The sequence below is a fragment of the Henckelia pumila genome, chromosome 4 (assembly GCF_033568475.1).
Source record: "Henckelia pumila isolate YLH828 chromosome 4, ASM3356847v2, whole genome shotgun sequence".
NCBI classification, from domain to species: domain Eukaryota; kingdom Viridiplantae; phylum Streptophyta; class Magnoliopsida; order Lamiales; family Gesneriaceae; genus Henckelia; species Henckelia pumila.
Window position 1 is genome coordinate 226,893,450 of NC_133123.1, and position 20,984 is coordinate 226,914,433.

Sequence of the window (20,984 nt, forward strand, 5' to 3'; positions counted from 1 at the left end):
TAGCCAATCAAAATGTACCTAATCATCACAATTTAATCCAAGTAAACAGAGGAAAATATCGACATATCAACGGCGGCTCCAGAAGAAAGAAGAGTGGTGGCCACAGATGCTTCCGGAGGCGGGTCAACGGCGGAACGACGACGATTCGGTGGTGAGATGGTGGCAAGATGACGACGAGTTGGCGGCGATGATGACGCGGCGGTGTGGTGACGATGAAGTCTTGGGCCGTGATAGAGATTGGATAGACATATATACATATATATTGTTGTTGTCATGTGTGAATTATTGATGATAATTATTATGTCTGTGTCAACACCTACTTTAACATAAAATCGTGATAACTCTGTCTGTCTGTTTGTTTGTTTTTTTTAACTTTCATATCTTTTGTCAAATATTTTAAATATTATGACTTGATTAACTGTTTGCGTGAAAGTTGTAGAAGAATGAAGTATATATATATATATATATATATATTAAAAAATATATATATTTTTGTAGGTTGTCCATCTCGGGGTAAGATATTATCCTTGTTGATGGCGAATCGGAGTAACGATCTATCTCCGCACACGGAGTCTAGTGACAATATAAATTGTGATGACTGTTTATCGCCTTTGAGTGATTTAGATGCCCTTTTGCCATGTGGTCCGGAGAGTCCGACTCCCTTAAAAATTGTTAGTGAACCTTACTATTGTGAGAGGAGTAGATCCGGAGGTTTATCGGAGGGGGTTGACGAAGTGTATTGGGGAATTCAAAAATTTCAAACTCATGCGAGAAACTTGAATTATTGACAAAACATATTATGAAAATTCCGAAAAAGAAGATTCATGTCAGTACCCTCCCGCGGGATATTTCACCGTTTACTGGAGTATTTTAATTACGGGTTTTCGCTTCTTCCTAATGTAATTCTGATAGAAATTGTTTGTAGGCTTGGTGTGAGTTTTAGTCAGTTGACCCCGGGGGCTATCTTTGTTTTTTCATGTTTTCTTCGTAGAATGAGCGAAATTCAATTGAGTCCGATGTCGGAGCTATTTTTCTCGCTCTTCGTGGTGCATCGTTCCATGCCAGACTCTTATATTTATTTCCAGCCTCGGGTGGACTGTAAGTTTTTATCCCGATTTGCTTCTCCAAAGAGTGCGTGGAGATCGGAGTTTTTTTTATGTTTGGGATTATGACGGGGGGTGCCCACGACTTGGAGTCCGGGGCCTAGAAAGATCATACTTGGTAAAACTCACCGCACTTTGCAGCTTGACTGTCGATCCTTAGGTCTTTTCGACGAAATAGTCGATCCTAGGAGTTTGGTACCTACTGGTAATGTTTTGTCCATGTTGAATTTTGATAACTGTATTTTGCGTCTTCTTGAGATTCTTCTACTCGTGTTATTTAAAAATTTATTAAATTTATTTATTGATCATTATCTCTTTTCTCTATGTTTTTCGTTTGCAGGTTACAAAATAAACTTGGCGGAGGTTCGTTCTTGCATAGAAAAAAACGAGAAGATTTCATCAAAGATGTCGAGAAAAGAATCCACGATGGATCGCGCTATGCATAATTCCCAAGGGCTTCCAAGGAGGAGGAACTCTACTAGGCCATCCGATCGTGCCAATCGTTCTGGTCCACCATCAAAAAATACTGACGTTCATGACAGAAGAAATGATGGTATAAGAAATGATTCTCCAATAAGAACTGACGTCGACGCCCGTACTAGGGAGTGCGATAATGGTAGAAGGAATCCAAAAAGAAGACCTGATGATCACCGAGCTGTCTCTCTCAACACTCTTGAAGGTCGCCACTTGTTTGTGGAGGGCGTGAATAAGAAAACTAATGCGGGATCTTTTTGGGATTTGAAAGATCCGGAGATTGGTTGGAGAACTGGAGCTAACCTCCTTGGTGACCACGATAGGTTGCATCAACTGCCACAACCTACCGAAGTGTTAACTCGTTATCTTGCTTCAACCGCCTTCCAGGTATATAATTACTTGCTTATTACTTATTATGATTTTTACGTAGTAAATAATATTCTTTATCTATGGGTTTTTGCAGATTTTATCGCTTGCCCATACTTTTAAATTTCGAGAAGAGAGATCCCAAAATTCTGATAAGAGATTGGATGAAGAAGTAACGTCATTAAGGGAAGAGTGCAAAAGACTCGGTGAGGAAGGTGCTAAGGCTCGAGATGATTTTCTCAAGTCGCAAAAGGAGCTTGAAGAGAAATCCAAAAAGTATGATGCAATGTGTAATGAGATGGACCTACTTAGGGGAAAATATTCCCATGAATCGGAGACCGGTGAGATTTTTCTCAATTCGTCAATAAGCAAGAATCTCTTGCGAAGCACTGGAGAAAAAGAAATTGAAGGCTATCGTGAATCCACAGCTTTTAGAGATGAAGTGATTCAGCGGGCGATTGTTATTCATGATGAAGTTGTCGTGGATTGTCGCAAAGAACTACGGGATACTAAACTAGTTTCGGAGGAAATTATTATGATGATTCACCCTAAAATTCCGGAGCCTAGTATTGCAAGAGTTGAGGATGACTCGGATCCTCCCTTAGGAGATTTATTGGGAGGTCTGGGTGATGAGGAGATGATCGAAGCTTTGCGTTCAAATTTTTAGCTTATACAATCAATAACGACGGGTGTGTGCCGCAGCTACGTGGAGACTACTCTTTGGAGCCGTGTAGCAGTTTAGTTTTATTATTTCTTGCCACTTTTGGGCAAATTTTTTTTTTTTTTTGTAACAAAGTCAAAGTCCTAGACTTTTTTTGTTCTTTTTTAGTAAGTAGTTGGTAAAGGAAAAACAATAATTCCTTTTCATATACATATATTCATATACGTATATTCAATTTTGTCGATTATCATATCTCTTTTGCATTTTGAATTTGCTATTGCATACTTGTTTGATGAATAAAATACTATTGCTTTAATATTGGAGTACTTGGGAGGGGATCAATCTCCCAAGATTTTGTCTCATGGGGAATTCCTAAACCCACTTGGGGCGTGGTGAGATATCCCGGGACTTATAATATTATTATGTCATCCTGACCTCTTACAGCGTCATAAGTTCAAATGTCCCATGAGGCTGGCCAAACCTTTTATTGTTGGGAATTTTTTATGATTGCTAGGGTCTATGACGTTTATGTCGTAAGTAAGCGTTAGTATATGAGATGAGATATGATATGATTTCGACAAAGTAATCTGCTTGTATAACAAAATAATCAAATTAGTTGAAAACTGCATCACAAAATTGTAATTGACAAACATAAAGAAAATATGCTAATAACAAAAAAGGTAAATTTAGCCTATTATTCGCGAGAGTTGCAGTTTATGCATAAAACTTCTTCAGGTTGGCCACGTTCCAAGGTCTGGGAAGTATTCTTCCATCTGAATGTTGGAGGCGATATGTTTTCATATTTACAATCTCAATTACTTTGTACGGGCCTTCCCATTTTGGGTCCAATTTACCCACAGACTTCAAGATGTTGGATTTTATCAAAACCAAGTCTCCTACTTGAAAAGATCTTGGTTTGACTCTGTCATTGTATGCTTTAGTCATACAAGCTCGATATCTCTCGGCTCGTGTCGAAGATTCATCTCTCAATTCGTCCACCAAGTCTAATGAAATTCGGAGGGCTTGGTCATTTCCAAATGAAGTGTATTGTTTCAATCGCCATGATTGCTCTCCAATTTTGGCAGGAGCCACAGCTTCCGCTCCGTAGGCCAGGTTGAAAGGAGATTCTCCAGTTGAAGAGCGTGGAGTGGATCGATATGCCCATAGAACACTTGGCAACTCATCTACCCATTTCCATTTGGCATTTCCTAGGCGTGTTTTGAGGTGCTGTAGAATGGTCCGGTTGGTGACCTCAGTTTGCCCATTCGCTTGATCCCGACAGAAGTGAAGATCTGCTTGATGGAAAGTCCTTTGCACCAATCTTTTATTTTCGCTCCAGAGAACTGAGTTCCATTGTCTGAAACCAAGGTTTGAGGAATTTCAAATCTGCATACTATATTCTTCCATAAGAAATTGATTACATCTCTTTCGGATATTTTGGCCAATGGTTCAGCTTCGACCCATTTGGTGAAATAATCCACAGCAACTATCAGAAATTTTCTTTGTCCGGTAGCAGGAGGAAAATGGCCTACCAAATCCATTCCCCATTGAGAAAAAGATAAAGGAATTTCCAGGGGCTGTAAGATTGTAGCCGGCTGGTGATGGATGTTAGCGTGCTCTTGACATGCGTGACAATGTTTTGCTAACTCAATAACATCTTGTTTCATCGTTGGCCAAAAGTACCCTTGGCGTAATGCATTCCCCGCGAGAGCTCTACCAGCTAAGTGATTTCCACATATTCCTTCATAAATTTCACGGAGCACATAGTTTCCTTTGGCTGGCGTTAGACATTTTAGTTAAGGTGAAGAGAAATCTCTTTTATACAGTTCTCCATCAATGATCGTGAACCGAGCAGCTCAATAAACTTAATTAAGATAAATTTGGGGCGTTACATGTTGTTTATGGATTTATAAAACATACATCAAGTTATTATGGATAAAATGAGTAGGTGAAATCACAGGTCCAAATATTTGATTAAAAGTTCTCTTTCAGCTCTTTAGCCGTTTTAGCCGTGGATTGGCGTTTAGTCGTTCTTGAGCGATTTTTTTTAGAACTGATAATCAAAATATTTGATAATATCATATGTATGATTTTTTTAATATCCTTCAATGATTTGTAACAATTCCTATAATAATTAGATTCATATTTCCTGGTTCCAGAATGGTATATTCTCTTTTTTTTTTTGTTTTTTTTCCTCTCCTCTTCTGTATTTTGTTTTCTTTTTCTCTCTTCTCCTTTAATGTAACCAAATATCTAAATTATTATTATGTTTTAATTAATGATAAATTATTTATTTACTAAAATTTTTAAAATTTATTCTCTTAAATTATATAAAATTAAATGATTTTATAATAACAAATAAAATGAAGAAGATAAGATATTAATTGAAGAGACAACTCCAAATATCTAAACTATTTATATATTTATTGATATTTTTAAATTTATTCTCTAAAATTATACTCTCTCTATCTCATATATAAATCATTTTTATTTTTTTTGGTCCAAAATTTATAGATTTGTACGATAATAAGTAATATTTTTTCTACGTCTTTATGAATATGCTCATATTTAATTAGGCTTGTCATTAAATATTTTGATTTTTTTATAATTATTTTTGCATGGCATAAGTACTCATTAAATAAGTGTAAACTTGAAAATTTATTTACCAATTGAGATTTTCAAAAAAATTATTAATATGTGTGAAAAAAGATGTTGAATCCTAACTTTTGGTGATAACAAAACAATAAATCATTGGTATAGTACAACCGTCGTTCACATGTACAACAGGAAAACTAATTCTAGCACATCGGCTGACCATTGGAAGATATCGACTGAAGATTCGAGATATCAGCTGACCTAAGCTTGACAACCGAAAATAAAAGATATCAACAGCTTATAGTCAACCAATCTCGGCATATCACCTAACCATTGTACGACTGATCTCGGCAATCAAAATAAAGGTCAACTAAAAGTTCACAAGTCTCAAGGATGCCTACCGACTTCATAAGGTCACGAATTCCTAGTAACGGATCCTTGACAAGACAATTTAATGAGAAAGGACGAAGCATTTAAGGAGCCGTCTGACAAAAGGTGAAAGGCTATTAATAGAATTTAATGTGAAGACACATTGAATAGACTACTAAAGAGTCTCTAGTACAAATATTTTTGAAGTAAACAGACTGCACTTCACAAAACAAGGAATGTTATTTGACATATAGGACGTTTCCTACCGTTGAAAAAAAGAAAAAGACGTTGAAGGCTTTGATATAAGTTTCAGATCATATCAAAAATAAAGATACAACCATTACGAAGATTTACTCACTCGAGCACTTGAAGCTGTTCTAAAAAATCTATCGCTCATTCAACCCTTCTCCTCAAAGAATATCTGATCTACGAAGAGATCTACTCAAAGATTACTCAGATCCAAGCTGTTGTCTAAATAACATCTACTGATACACAGATTTGAGACTCTAAGCTCTCAAACAGCTTAGATATTCATCATCATCAACTGAAGAAAGTTTGATAAGAACATAGAATCTTATCAGTGTAAATATAGGAGTTCCATTTTAGGCGATTGATAAGTCCTAACTTGGATCGGGTGTATTACAAGACGTTGTAATAGCCAAAGTCTTACAGTCTATCCTTCCCGTGAGGAAGAAGGGGTGACGTAGGAGATTGATCTCCAAACATCCATAAACATTTTTGTGTCTACTTACATTACTGCATCACATTACACTTCATTATTATCACCTAGTTTAGTGAGAGCTGTTTCCGCACTACTCTAGTAGCTTTTACTCATCTAGGAAGATAAGAAAAATTGGTTGAGCAGATTAACATTTGCTTAATCATATTACATTAAGTCATAAAATTTACTAAGTATGTATTCACCCCCCTTTACACACATATTCGATCCCCAACAAGTGGTATCAGAGAGGGTTTTCTCTTAGCTGTTGATAATTATTCATCATGACTTCTCTAAATAAAATTCCTATGTTCTCTAAGGAAGATTATGATGACTGGAAAATACATATGCAGACACACCTTTCTGCTCAAGATGATGACATAGGGTACGTCATCACCAATGGACCGATGAAGATTCTCAAAGTTAATACTGCCATAGTGTGGGGCCTCGGGTTGCTAATCTCAATCTTAGGGCAATTAGTAATTAAACCTCATTAATGGACCAAGGAAAAGAAGCAATCAAACAATTTTTTTTATTCAAGGGTGGGTGCGCTCGGTCGGTTCAAAACCGCCGATCGGGCGCCCCCAAAATATCCAACCTTCGGGTTGGATACAAGGGAGCTGCGCTCGGTCTGCTCTTTTCTGCAGACCGGGCGCTGCCGTGGGTAGATTCATGCTCTGTTTTTCACCTGTGAACTATGATCCTTCCAACCACTCCAATATATCATATTGAAGTCCAAAAACATGCATACATTCATAGAACAAGATCTAAACATGATTACAAGAAGTTGATACATCAAACTATAGGTTTGGAATCTCACAAAAACAAGAACTACATAAGCGTTCATCAACTTCTCAAGCACAATATTCTCAAGTGTTTCTAACATGCTTGCTAGGCTTAATATACATCGTTTTAACTACAAAAAACCCGAGTCCACATCTAATCTTCTCTCATGAGCTACCCTCGTCGACTTTGGCCAACTCTTTCCCCATCTATTGTCATGCACACATACAAAACAAGACAACAGCTGGAAACATCCGGTGATAATACAATCTCAGTATAATCAACATATATACGCGTTAAATAGAAGCATATCGACTCTAAACATTTCAACTCAAGAGTAGAGTAAACACATAAATAAAGAATTGATTCCTATCACACTCTTTGCCATCAAGATTCGTATACGATCTTGACATGGATATCCATCTATCGTCGTCTCATCAGACTCGAAAATAAGGTCGCCTCAGACCTTGGCATAAGAATCAATTAATATCTCATATCCTCACATCATATAATATCGAATTAAAGATCCACTACCTGAGATGGATCGGCAACATCATAACATAATCAAAACGATGAACAAGTTTGTGATTTTGGCGGGACAACTCAAGAAGCTTCATTCTCGAGTTTCAAATCCCTGACTTGCGATGTCGTCTTATAACTTCTTGTTTTGTATCGGTTCTTGAAGCTTCAAATCTGAAACATAACAACAAAAACTCATATATCATAAACTATTCAACTTCACATAAAATTTTACTCACTTTCATTATTCCATTTTCAAAGAACAACTTCAAACCTCAAGCAAATCTTTTTCGGTTCGAAGGCGGACTTCACGAGTTGATCAAGATCTTACTAATCTGAAATATAATGATTATAACCAAGAAACATCAGTTATGACCTTATGAGATCCTCAGCTCAATCATAGGACACCGAAACAGCCTCAAATCATAAACCGACAGCGTAGCGATTGAAAATCGATAACCGACAAAACATCGAAATCATTCTATCATTCATACAACTTCATATACATGATATACCAGAAATATAACACCATAAATCAGCATACCAGCAGCTATAAAAATAAAAAATACTTCTAAAAATCATCATAACTTCATACGACATTCAATCTTCGATTCGGTTTCGATATCGGAATGTATAAAACCTCAAGAACAAATATTTATGCTCATAAACTGATTTCTTCAACATACTACATATCAAAACAGATGGAATCATGGAGATACTTACACAAAATTGAATCCCTCGTCGCAAGGATTCCGGATCTATATTCGGAATTAAATTCGGACAACCGGATCAAAAGTTACGAGGATTTGAAAATCAAAATCAAATGAAAAGAAGAAGATCTCGGCACTTTGTTCTGAATTTCTGAATGAAATATGCAAAGTACACGTGCAAGTAGATGACTAAGCAAGGAAATCATATTTATTCAAGCCAAATTGCATTTTAGTCCCTCAATTCTTCAGTATTTGCAATTCGGTCCTTGGCCCTTGTCAGGGAAGTGGTAAGACTGCATGGAGTGCCGAAGTATATTGTGTCTGATAGAGATCCTCGATTTACTTCTCATTTTTGGCACATTTTGCAACAAGCTTTAGGTACTCGTTTGAATTTGATTACTGCTTATCATCCTAAAACTGACGGACAGTCAGAACGAACGATTCAAACTCTTGAGGATATGTTGAGAGCTATAGTACTTGATTTTAGTACTAACTGGCAAGATTCATTACCACTCGTGGAGTTCTCTTACAACAACAGTTATCAGACTAGTATTGAGATGACTCCATTCGAAGCGTTGCATGGTAAGAAGTGGAGATCACCGTTGTACTGGGATGATGTTACAGAGGTACCTGAGATTGGTTCTGATATGATTAGAGAGATGACTGAAGAAGTGTAGTTCATTCAGAAGCGAATGAAGACAGCTCAAGACAGACAGGTGAAGTATGCAAATGTGAGACGTCGACCTTTGAGTTTTGAGCAGGGAGACAGAGTATTCTTGAATATTTCACCTTTCAGAGGTACTGTTCGATTTGTCAAGCGAGGGAAATTGTCTCCACGTTTTATTGGACCGTATGAGATTCTGGAGAAGATAGGTGATCTAGCTTATCGACTTTCATTGCCTCTATATTTATCTGGTATTCATGATGTCTTTCATGTATCGATGCTGAGGAAGTATCAGCCTGACTTATCTTATATTATCCAAGTTGATGAAGCTGAACTCGATGAAACTATGAGTTACTTTGAGAAGCCGATTCAGATTCTCGATCGAAAAGAAAAACAACTCCGAAGGAAGACCATTTCATTGGTGAAGATTCAATGGAGTCGGCATGGAGTGGAAGAAGCGACATGGAAAACTGAAGACGACGTGAGACAGAGATTTCCCTATCTATTCCATTGATGTGAGTTCTTATTCAATTTTTGTTATTTCGTATCTTATGTGTCTATACAGACTGTTTATATGGATTGCTTATGAATTCGAGGACGAACTCATGTCTTAGAGGGGGAGAAATGTAAGGCCCGGGATTATTTGATTTAATCCGAGATTATTTAATTTTAATCTGGGAATATTTAATTTGAGAATTTTTAGAGTTTAGATTTAAATTCTAATATTCTTAAATTATTTAGGATTGAAATTGAATTTAAATAAGAGTTGAGGACCGAATTGCAAATATGGAAAACTTGAGGGGCCAAAGTTCAAATATGGCCTAAATGGGTTGGACAATTGTTATTTAATTTTCTTACAACGTGTACAACACTATCTTCGTCAGAAACTTAGCAGCTAGGGTTGAAACTTCAGCTTCTAAACCATTTCTGATATTTCAAACTTTGATATCTTGGGTTTCGGTTATCCGATTTTAATTCCGAATATAGCGCTGAGATCCTCTCTTCACAAGCTACGATTTAATGTAAGTATTGTTGTGATTTAGCATGTTTCAAAATTATTATGTGGGAGGAATCATATTATGAGCATGAATAGATGTTCTTAAGTTTATATATCTTGTATGTTCAAAACCGGATCGAAGAACGGATAGTGGTTGTATTTCTTATGATTTTCCAGCGTATATGTCAAAATTATAGCCTCTGATATGCTGGTTTACGCTGATGTATATACCGATATGTTGGTTAGAAGTGGTATATGAAGTTGATATTCAAGTTCGATATTGTTTCGGTTACTGATTTGTGATCGTTATGTCACCGGTGTATGATTGAGTCTGTTTTGATATTGTGTGATTGAGCTGAAGTATTCCTTGAGTTGTTACTGATATATTGAGCTTATGTTCACCTTGTTTCAGCTAGCTAAGAGATTGACAAACTCGAGAAGTTCGATTTCAAACCGAAGAAGAAGTTAAGCTAGGTTTGAAGTGATTTGATAGTAAAGATGTAATGAAGATTGAATTGTGAGATTGAATAGAGTTGATATATGTGTTCTTGTTGTTATGTTTCAGAGTTGAAGCCTCAAGAACCGAGATGAAACGAGAAGGTATAAGACAACATCGAGAGTCAGGAATTCAATACTCAAGAATGATGCTTCTTGAGTTATTCCGCAAAAATCACATACTTGTTTATCTTTTGTATTTATATTATTGATGTTGTCGATCCATTTTAGGTAGTGGATCTTTATTTGATATGATATGATATGAGATATGAATTGGTTCTTATGTCAATGTCATATGGACCTTATTTTTGAGTCTGATGAGACGACGATAGATGGATATCCATGTCAAGATCGTATGCGAATCTTGATGGCAAAGAGTGTGATAGGAATCAATTCTTTATATATGCGTTTACTCTATTCTTGAGTCGAAATGTTTAGAGTCTATGTGAATTTACTTAACGCATGTATATGTTGATTATACTGAGAATTATATTCTTACCGGAGTTATCCGGCTGTAGTCTTGTTTTGAATGTGTGCATGACGACAGATGGGGTAGGAGCTGGCCAAAGTCGACGAGGGTAGCTCATGAGAGAAGATTAGATGTGGACTCGGGTTGTTGATAGATGAATCCATGTGTACTTTAGTCCTAGCAAGCATGTTAGAGAACACTTGAGATTATTGTTCTTAAGAAGTTGATGAACACTTGTGTAGTTTCATGTTTTTGTTGGATTCCAAACTGGTAGTTTGATGTATCAACTAGTTATAAACATGTGTAGATCTTGTTCTTTGTATTTATACATGTTCTAGACTTATAAAACATGGATTGGAATGAGTTGGAAGAATCAAAATTTGCCGTTGGAAAACATAGCAGAAATCTGCCAAGATCAGCGCCCGAGCTGCAAAAAAATGCAGCCCGGGCGCAGCCCAAAATCCCCAACCCGAGATTTGGTTTGGGGGGCGCTCGAGCGGCGGTTTTTGACCGCTCGAGCGCACCCCTAAATGAAAAAAAAAATTGTTTGATCTTCTTCCTTACTTGTTTTAGTTATGATGTTTAATTACTAATTGCCCTAAGAATGATATTAGCAACCCGAGGCCCCACAGCGGTCGTTGAGCAGCAGTGCGGATTGTACTGTACCAGGTTATTTTGTTATGGGATTTTATTAGTATATTTCAATTGGGTTGTATAAAAATTTATATTTTTATTTGGAAACCGGTTGTATTCTGCCGGTATTATTTAGTTGTTTTAATAAAGTTTCTGCTGGATTATTTTATTTCAGTATTTAAGTTAATTGCATGCTTAAGATTTTGTTTAATTAGTGATTCCAACACGGGTCACTACAATATCTGTAGATAATCCCAAGCCATCTTAGCACAAACACAATTAGTAATTAAACCAAAAATATTAACATCAATAGAAGATAATATAGCATTCAAAGATTTAGCGTTATAATTTGAGCTTTGTGTTTCATCCACAGTCCACTCAGACTTAGATTTAATCCTTATATCACCATCTCCATCCGTTTCTCTGGGTGGAGACCAACCATCTAGAACACGTTGTCATGCTTTAACATCTATGGACTTTATGTAGATTCTCATCTTTACTTTCCAGATTCCATAGTTGGTCCCGTCTAAGATCGGTGGTCTGAGTGTACTGTAAAAATAAAAAAAAATCAACCAGAACCTCTCTTAATGTCGTCAAGAGTGGGCTCCGATACCACTTGTTAGGTGGTTTTTGCCCTTGACATGGATAGACACTTTACAAAAATTAGATTTTAAAAGATGTTGTCTTTAGATGTTGTCAACACTTGAGACAACATGCAGCGAAATAATTTAAAGCGTAAATAAAAACTAAAACGAACAAAAAATAAATTATGTATAAGCGCGATGTCTCAGGGCATAAATATTCACTAGAAAAGTTGCAAATTGTATTAAAAAAAATCAATATTAGTCAAAGTTATGAAAAATCAGTTTTCTAGAAAACATGTGAGAAAACAAAAATAATTCCCTAAAAACAAACGACTGACAAAAACAGTAAAACCAAAGGGAGTTGATCTCAGTTGAAAAAATTTGATAGACACAATAATATATTTGACCAACATCGTAACCAGAGTTATCTCCACGTACTCTCAACACTCCAAGACAAAAGGGAATCCCAGTGACGATGGTTGTAACTCTTCGACCTTCTTCACTGCTTCAAAGTTCTTGAGATTGTTCCGTAGACTTTTTTTTTTAATTCTTCTTCTCTTCATTTCTCGTTTATCTCCTCCTTCTAGTCAAGCGTAATTCACACCTACAAAGATAGGAAATTCAAATTTAATTTAGGAGAAATATGCATATTTTTTATAAAACTAGGAAAAAAACACGTGCTACGCACGTGATACCAAGTTGTTTTTAGTCAATTCAATCAAATATCATATTAATAATTCAATATTTTCATTTCACAATTAATATTCAATTAAATTTACATATATTTAGTCAAATATAAATATAAATATAAATATAAAGTTATAATGATTAGTATTGAGTTATTTGCAATATAATATGATGAAACAACATATTATTAAAGAGAAACTTTATAAAGATGCACATACTTTATAATTAACTCGTTTTTAATCAATTAATTGCATTATATTTGTAAACAAACAAATTCAAAAAAATAAATAATAAATTAAACCAAGTAAAACATTTAGAAGTAGTAATCTTATATATTTAACATTATTAATTTTTCAACAATATTTTAATCTACGTCGAGATTTTATTATATATAATATAACACAACGTATGAGTGAATAAATCATAAAATCAAAAGACAATTGTTCTCTAATAATCAATTTATATGTAATATGGTGACCAAATATAGAAAATCATTTATGCATTTAAATAATTTTTTATTCAACTTAAATCATAATATCTAATTGTTTTAATTAATTGACTCAATAATTATATACATAACTTGGCAAGAAAATATATGAAAAATTATTTTGAAAAAACTGTAATTTTGGTCATGTGTATGATTGTTACATTACGATTTCAGTTTTCTATATTTTCATATTTCAATTTTAATCATGCATGTTTCTATTTATGAAAATTGCAGTTTTTTTTTCCGAAAATGCTTACATGATACTATACAAGTCATCTCTATATCAGCACTTCATTGGTGCCATATCGAAAAAAGACTAATATTTCACACCACCACCCCCCCAAAAAAATAATAATAAATATAGTGGACTAAATTTGAAATCTAAAAATATAAAGGACCAAATTAAAATCGCAAAATTTAAAACATATATACCGAACGAAAAAAATAATTTTCCCAATTATTTTTACACAAAAATTTTCAATTCAATTTAAAAACTAATGATAATTTAAAGTTATAAAATTATAACCATAGAAAGATATGAGTAATAATAAATCTCTATAACTTTAAAGTGATTATTAGTTATCAGTATTACATTTGATACATAAATTTTTTAATTGGTTAAAAAAATCAAACAAAACACCTTTCAAAAATGATAAAATTTAAAAAGAGGATATAATAATTATTTAATATGATGATTAATATAATTAAAGTTAGCATCTTATTTAACAGTTACTAATAACTTATTATTAAATCATTATTTCTTAGCAAATTTTATTAAACTAATTTAGTATATTTGTAAACAAATCTAAAAATTCAAAAAAAAATAAATAATAAATTTAACCAAGTGAAATATTTATGTGCAGAACAATTATATATTTAACACTATTAACTTTTCAATATTACTTTAATCTACGTCATTGGTTTTATTATATATAATATACAAATATGGGCGAATAAATTATAAAACGTAAAGACCAACTCTCTACAAATTAATTTATGATTAATATGGAGAGGAGATATTATATGAAAAATCATTAATATAATTAAACTTTTATTCTACTTAAATTTTTTTAATAATAATTTCAATCATTAATAACCATTTAACATAGAAAGGAGATATATGGAAAATTATTTTGAAAAAACTGCAATTTTGGTCTTTTATATTTGCCATTTTGCGATTTCGATAATCTATGTTTTCATATTTCAGTTTTAGTCCTACATGTTCTGATTTTTTGCAATTTTAGTTTTTTTTTCTTCGAAAATACTTACGTAAAACAATACACATCAGTTCTACATCAACATTGTATTGGTTCCACATCATCGCTACATCAGGAAAAAATTACCAAAAAAATAAATATAGCGGACTAAAACTGAAATCTGAAAATATAAATGACCAAAATCGCAAAGTGACAAATATACCGGATCAAAAAAACAATTTTTCCAATTTTTTTTACACTACGTTTTTCAATCCAATTTAAATACTAATGATAAATTCAATTTATGGACTTATAATCATAGAGAGACATGAGTAATAATGAATCTTTATAACTTTAAAATGATTATTAGTTATCAGTATTACATTTGATACATAAATTTTTTAATTGGTAAAAAAAATCAAACAAACACTTTTTAAAAATGATAAAATTTATAATGAGGATATAATAAGAATTTAATATGATAATTAACATAATTAAACTTAGCATCTTAATTAACAGTTACTAATAATTTATAATTAAATCATATTTTTAACAAATTTTATTAAAATAATGTAGTATATTTGTAAACAAATCTAACACTTCAAAAATATAAATAATAAATTAAACCAAGTAAAATATTTTTGAGTAAAACAATTATATATTTAGCCCTATAAAATTTTCAATATCACTTTAATCTACGTCATTGGTTTTATTATATATAATATAAGATATGAGTGAAACGAAAAGTCCAACTCTCTTTATAAGTTAATTTATATGTAATATGGTGAGGAGATATTATATGAAAAATCATTAATATAATTAAACTTTTATTCTATTTAAATCCCAATAATAACTTCAATCATTAATTACCATTTAATTATATACATAAATGACAAGAAGGTATGAGAAAAATAAAATCATTTTTACATTAACATTTTCCATCTACTTTAAATACTATCAATAATATTATAGACTAATAATCATATAGATGTATGAGTAATAATGAAATTTTTATAACTTAAAAGTGATTGTAAGTTATAAATATTCTATTTTATAGTTGATACATTTATTTTTTTATTGGTAAAAAAATAAAAGAAAACTAAAAAATTATTTAAAATAATAAAATTTTAAATAACGTAGAATATTATTTAAATTTTTTATATATCTTTTATTTTTTCACTTATGTTATGTTATTTTATTTATATTTATACTTAACTCTTTAAAGTAAATTATAGTAAAAAAAATAGAGAAGATTGGTATCCACTTAAATTAATGTAGGACCGAACGGTTGTCACTTTACTAAAAGCTATAGCTGATGGTAATGATACAACTCAAATTTTTTAAATCTCGCATTAGCCCAAACGTCATGGTTCAATCACTCTACATAGTAAGAACAATTATTGATTCCAATAATCTCTCTCCCAATAATTGCACTCACTAAAGTCAATGAGAATTGAACCATGACCTTTGCTTTGATACCAATTGTAGGATAGAACGTTTGTCGCTTTACCAAAAGTTAAGCACACTATATTAGAAAAAAAATACTATGTTATTTTTTAACTCATCAAACACAATATTTTAATTTGTTTTAAAACATCATATTGAATTTGTAAATTTCTAATCTTTTTTATACGAAAATTGGTAAAATTAACCCTCTATATTATTGTAATATAAGTGTAATCAATGAATAAACTATATGGATATATATATATATATGGATATATATATATATATATATATATTATAGTAAAGAATAAGTTTCATATTTAATATAATAATAATATATTATAAAGAAAATAAAAATACTATGCTGTATTTTCAACCCAACAAATACAATATTTTAATTTATTTTCAAAACATCATATTGAATTTGTAAATTTACTATGCTATTTTTTTAACCCATCAAACATAATATTTTACTTTTTTTTCAAAACATCATATTGAATTTGTAAATTTCTAATTTTTTTATAAGAAAATTTGTAAATTTAACCCTTCATATTATTGTAATATAAGTGTAATTAATGAATAAATTATATGGATAAATCACATTTAATATAATAATAAAAGCACACTATATTAGAAATAAAATAAAAATACTATGCTATTTTTTCAACCCATCAAACACAATATTTTAATTTGTTTTCAAAACATCATATTGAATTTATAAATTTATAATTTTTTATAAGAAAATTTGTAAAGTTAACCCTCTATATTATTTTAATATAAGTGTAAGCAATTGAATTAACTATATGGATAGAGAGTATTATCATATATATATATATATATATATATATATATATAGTAAAGAATAAGTTTCACATTTAATAATAATAATAATAATAATAATATATTAGAAATAAAATAAAAATACTATGCTATATTTTCAACACAGCAGACACAATATTTTAATTTATTTTCAAAAAATCATATTGAATTTGTAAATTTACTATGCAATTATTTTAACCCATCAAACATAATATTTTAATTTGTTTTCAAAACATCATATTGAATTTATAATTTCTAATTTTTTATAAGAAAATTTGTAAATTTAACCCTCTATATTATTGTAATATAAGTGTAATTAATGAATAAACTATATGGTATATCACATTGAATATAATAATAAAGAAAACTATATTAGAAAGAAAATAAAAATACTATGCTATTTTTTCAACCCATCAAACACAATATTTTAATTTTTTTTTCAAAACAATCATATTTAATTTGTAAAGTTAAATCTCTATACTATTATAATACAACTGCTACCAATTAATAAACTATTTTGATATAGTCTTTTTATTATTATTGAAATTCTTAATTCTATTTCTCAATATCACAATAAAAATAACTATTATTTTTTAGCAATATTTACACTAATAAAAAATTTGTGTCAAACATATACATGAAAAAGTAAAATATTTAACAATATATAAATATAGTGGTCAAATATTTTTTGTGAAATTTTATGTTATATATTATACATGGCTATAAATAATTAATATAAATGAAATATTAAATACAACATATTAATCATGATGTAATAAATGTCTCTTTAAAGTTTGACTAAAATTTTAATACCTTTTTTGCCCTTATTTTTTACCTCGTTTTTCCATAATTGCCCATACATATTTTTTGATTCATATACAATTTTAGTGCAAAATTATAAATTCACAATGAAAAATTTTTGCCCATTATTCATACTTTTATAGTAGATTATAGTAGATAGAAATTAGATAATATCCCCCTAATACTTAACCCAATCTACGGTATTGTAACCCAATCTACGGTATTTTAAAATATGTCAAACATTTAGATAGTCAGTCCTAGAAAAGGCAAAATACTACCGTAAATTTTTTATAATCATGGAAAGATATGAAGTAATAATTATTTCTTTCAAAAATAATCCCAAAAAAAATGAAATAGAAGGATATTTGTAGAAAAATAGAAATTAATTTGATATATTTTAGAAAAAATAAATTTGGATGTTCAAACATATTCCCCAATTTCAAGAAGCCCTCATCCCGCCTTTGGTGATTTCCCCAAGCCCAACAGTACAGACTGCAGAGGCTTTTGCAAATTTGTAATCTTGTGTGCCATACATACACTACTCTGCAAACAGTAAAATGGCCGGAGAAAGCGAAGGGCCGGCGATCGGAATCGAATTGGGCACCACTTATTCATGTGTGGCTGTGTGGCGGAACGATAAAGTGGAGATCATACCCAACGACCAGGGCAATCGGGTTACGCCTTCTTATGTAGCTTTCAATGAAACCGAACGTCTGATCGGAGATGCCGCCAAGAATGTTGTCGCATTTAACCCCACTAACACTGTTTTTGGTGAGGCGTCAAGATTCCCACTTTCTTCATTCTTTTACATTATGAATCGGTGCCGTCTTTGTGGGTTTAATCTAGATTAATCAATGGTACTTGTAGCTGTTTTTGGGAAATATCATTATGATGCTTTTGGGTTCTTATTATTATTATTTTTCTGCTCCTCTAAAGCTCAATCGGCAGATGCTATAATTTGGTTGTTAGCAAAGTTGCGGGCTTTGTTTTCTGTAGAAAACTCTCGAGTTCCGAGTTCCGTATGAGCGGATGTGATTTTAAAAGGCTTTTGGTGTGAAATATGTGACTTGTGATACTGTGACAATTATTTGGAGTCTTGGACCTTTCTCTCAATCATGACATTATTTTGGTTGTAAGCTTACCTTAATCGTTAAGATATGCTTGGATAATGATTAATGCCTCTGCTTGTATCCATGTGTATGCTAATGATATTGCACAATTTGGAAACTGCAGGATTTGTCATTTAACAAATATTTGTTGTTGATGCATTTGGAAGATAGTCTCATTCCTGTGGTCCGTAAATATGTAACGCTTCTATGATATAATTTACTTGGCAGATGCAAAGAGATTGATTGGAAGGAGATTCCGCGACCCTAAGGTCCAGAAAGATTTGATGCTTTGGCCATTCAAGGTCGTATCAGGTCATGATGATAAACCCATGATTGTGGTAACCTACAAAGGTGAAGAGAAGCGATTTGCTGCTGAAGAGATATCTTCAATGGTACTCGTCAAGATGAAGGAGATTTCAGAATCTTATCTTGGATCTACAGTAAAGAATGCAGTTATTACTATACCTGCTTATTTCAATGATTCCCAACGGCGAGCGACTAGGGATGCCGGAATTATTTCTGGGCTTAATGTTTTGCGTATCATTGTCGAACCAACTGCTGCAGCCGTTGCTTATGGTCTCAACCAAAAGATTAGTGGTGAAAAGAATGTGCTTATTTTTGACCTTGGTGGTGGCACTTTTGATGTCTCTTTTCTCACAATGGTGGAGAGTATCATTAAAGTTAAGTCAACTGCGGGTGACACCCACCTTGGAGGAGAGGATTTTGACAACATAATGGTGAACTATTTTGTTGAAGAATTCAAGATAAAGCACAAAAAGGATATAAGAGACAACCCCAGAGCATTGAGAAGGTTGAGGACAGCTTGTGAGAGGGCAAAGAGGAATCTGTCTTTTATGGCACATACAACTATTGGACTTGATTGTTTGTACAACGGAATCGATTTTTAATCCAAAATAACACGGGCCAAGTTTGAGGAACTCAACATGGACTTGTTTGAGGAATGCATTGGCCACGTGGAGAACTGTTTGAAGGATGCCAAGATGGACAAGAAAAGTATCCATGATGTTGTGCTTGTTGGTGGATCCACTAGAATTCCAAAAGTACAACAATTGCTTCAAAATTTCTTTAATGGTAAGGAACTGTGCAAAAGCATTCACCCTGATGAGGCCGTAGCTTACGGTGCAGCGGTTCAAGCGGCTGTTTTGACTGGACACAGTAATCATGAGATTAAAGACCTGAAACTTTGGGATGTTACACCTCTATCTCTTGGGATATGCGATGGAAAAGATGAAATGAGTGTAGTTGTCCCAAGAAATACAACTGTTCCTACTAAACAGAAAACACAGGTGACTACTTGCTACGACGGCCAAACTAGTGGAGAATTGCAAGTGTACGAGGGTGAAAGGCCTAGAACAAGAGACAATATTCTGTTGGGTTCATTTGTTTTGCATGGCATTCCTCCTGCGCCCAGGGGCGTGGCAAAAGTAAAGGTGTTTTTTGATATTGATGTTGATGGTATCTTGACTGTGACTGCTCGAGAAAAAAAAACTGGTAGGAAAAACAGCATCACAATCAGCAATGTGAAAGGCATGCTGTCCGAGGATGAGATCGACAAATTGTTGGAGGAAGCTGCGAGAATGAAGTTAGATGATGAGGAGCATATAAAGAAATTCGAGGCCAAGAATTCTCTGGAAGATTATGTATACAGCACCAGAGCTATGATCAGATAACTACGGTCTAAAGTCTCTCACCTTTTTTTTCGAGATTATTTTCGAAGACCTATTGTAAATACTTCAATCTTCAATTACAAAAAAGATATTGAGTGTGTTCATCTTAGCATATAAGTTACTCAAATTATATAATATCCCAAGATTATCAAAATATCTATAAGTATTCGATAAAATTCTAAAAAACTATCATAGTTTTCGGGAAAAAAAAAAAACAAATTGAGTGTCAGTTCAAATTTTTTTCTTCGAATTCCTCCCCAAATCAAATTGTTTCATCCAAGCACAATCCTATAGTTTTTATAAATAAACTCTTAAAACTTTTTTAAAAAATAAAGCAATACTAACTTATTTTTAAGATCATATCACCACAAGAAATTCGCAGAGTAGTAACGGCAAAATCTATTACAAATCCATTACAACTTTTTATTAGTACGGTTTATCAACGGAATTAATCTTGTGGGTATATTTTAATTTTGTGGGTATATCTTGCGTCGCTAAAGAATTGAGATGTGACAAAATTTAGTAATATATTTAAATGTTCCGTTACTAAAGATTTGTGACGTATATAATATTTCCGTCACAAATATTTGTAACGGATAATACATTTGTTA

The 20,984-nt window shown here is 32.5% G+C and overlaps 1 pseudogene; it reads left to right on the forward strand.

The window, feature by feature from the left end:
* The first annotated feature begins 18,030 nt into the window (after positions 1–18,030).
* Positions 18,031–20,376, forward strand: LOC140862845 (heat shock cognate 70 kDa protein-like; annotated as a pseudogene).
* The last annotated feature ends 608 nt before the right edge of the window (positions 20,377–20,984 follow it).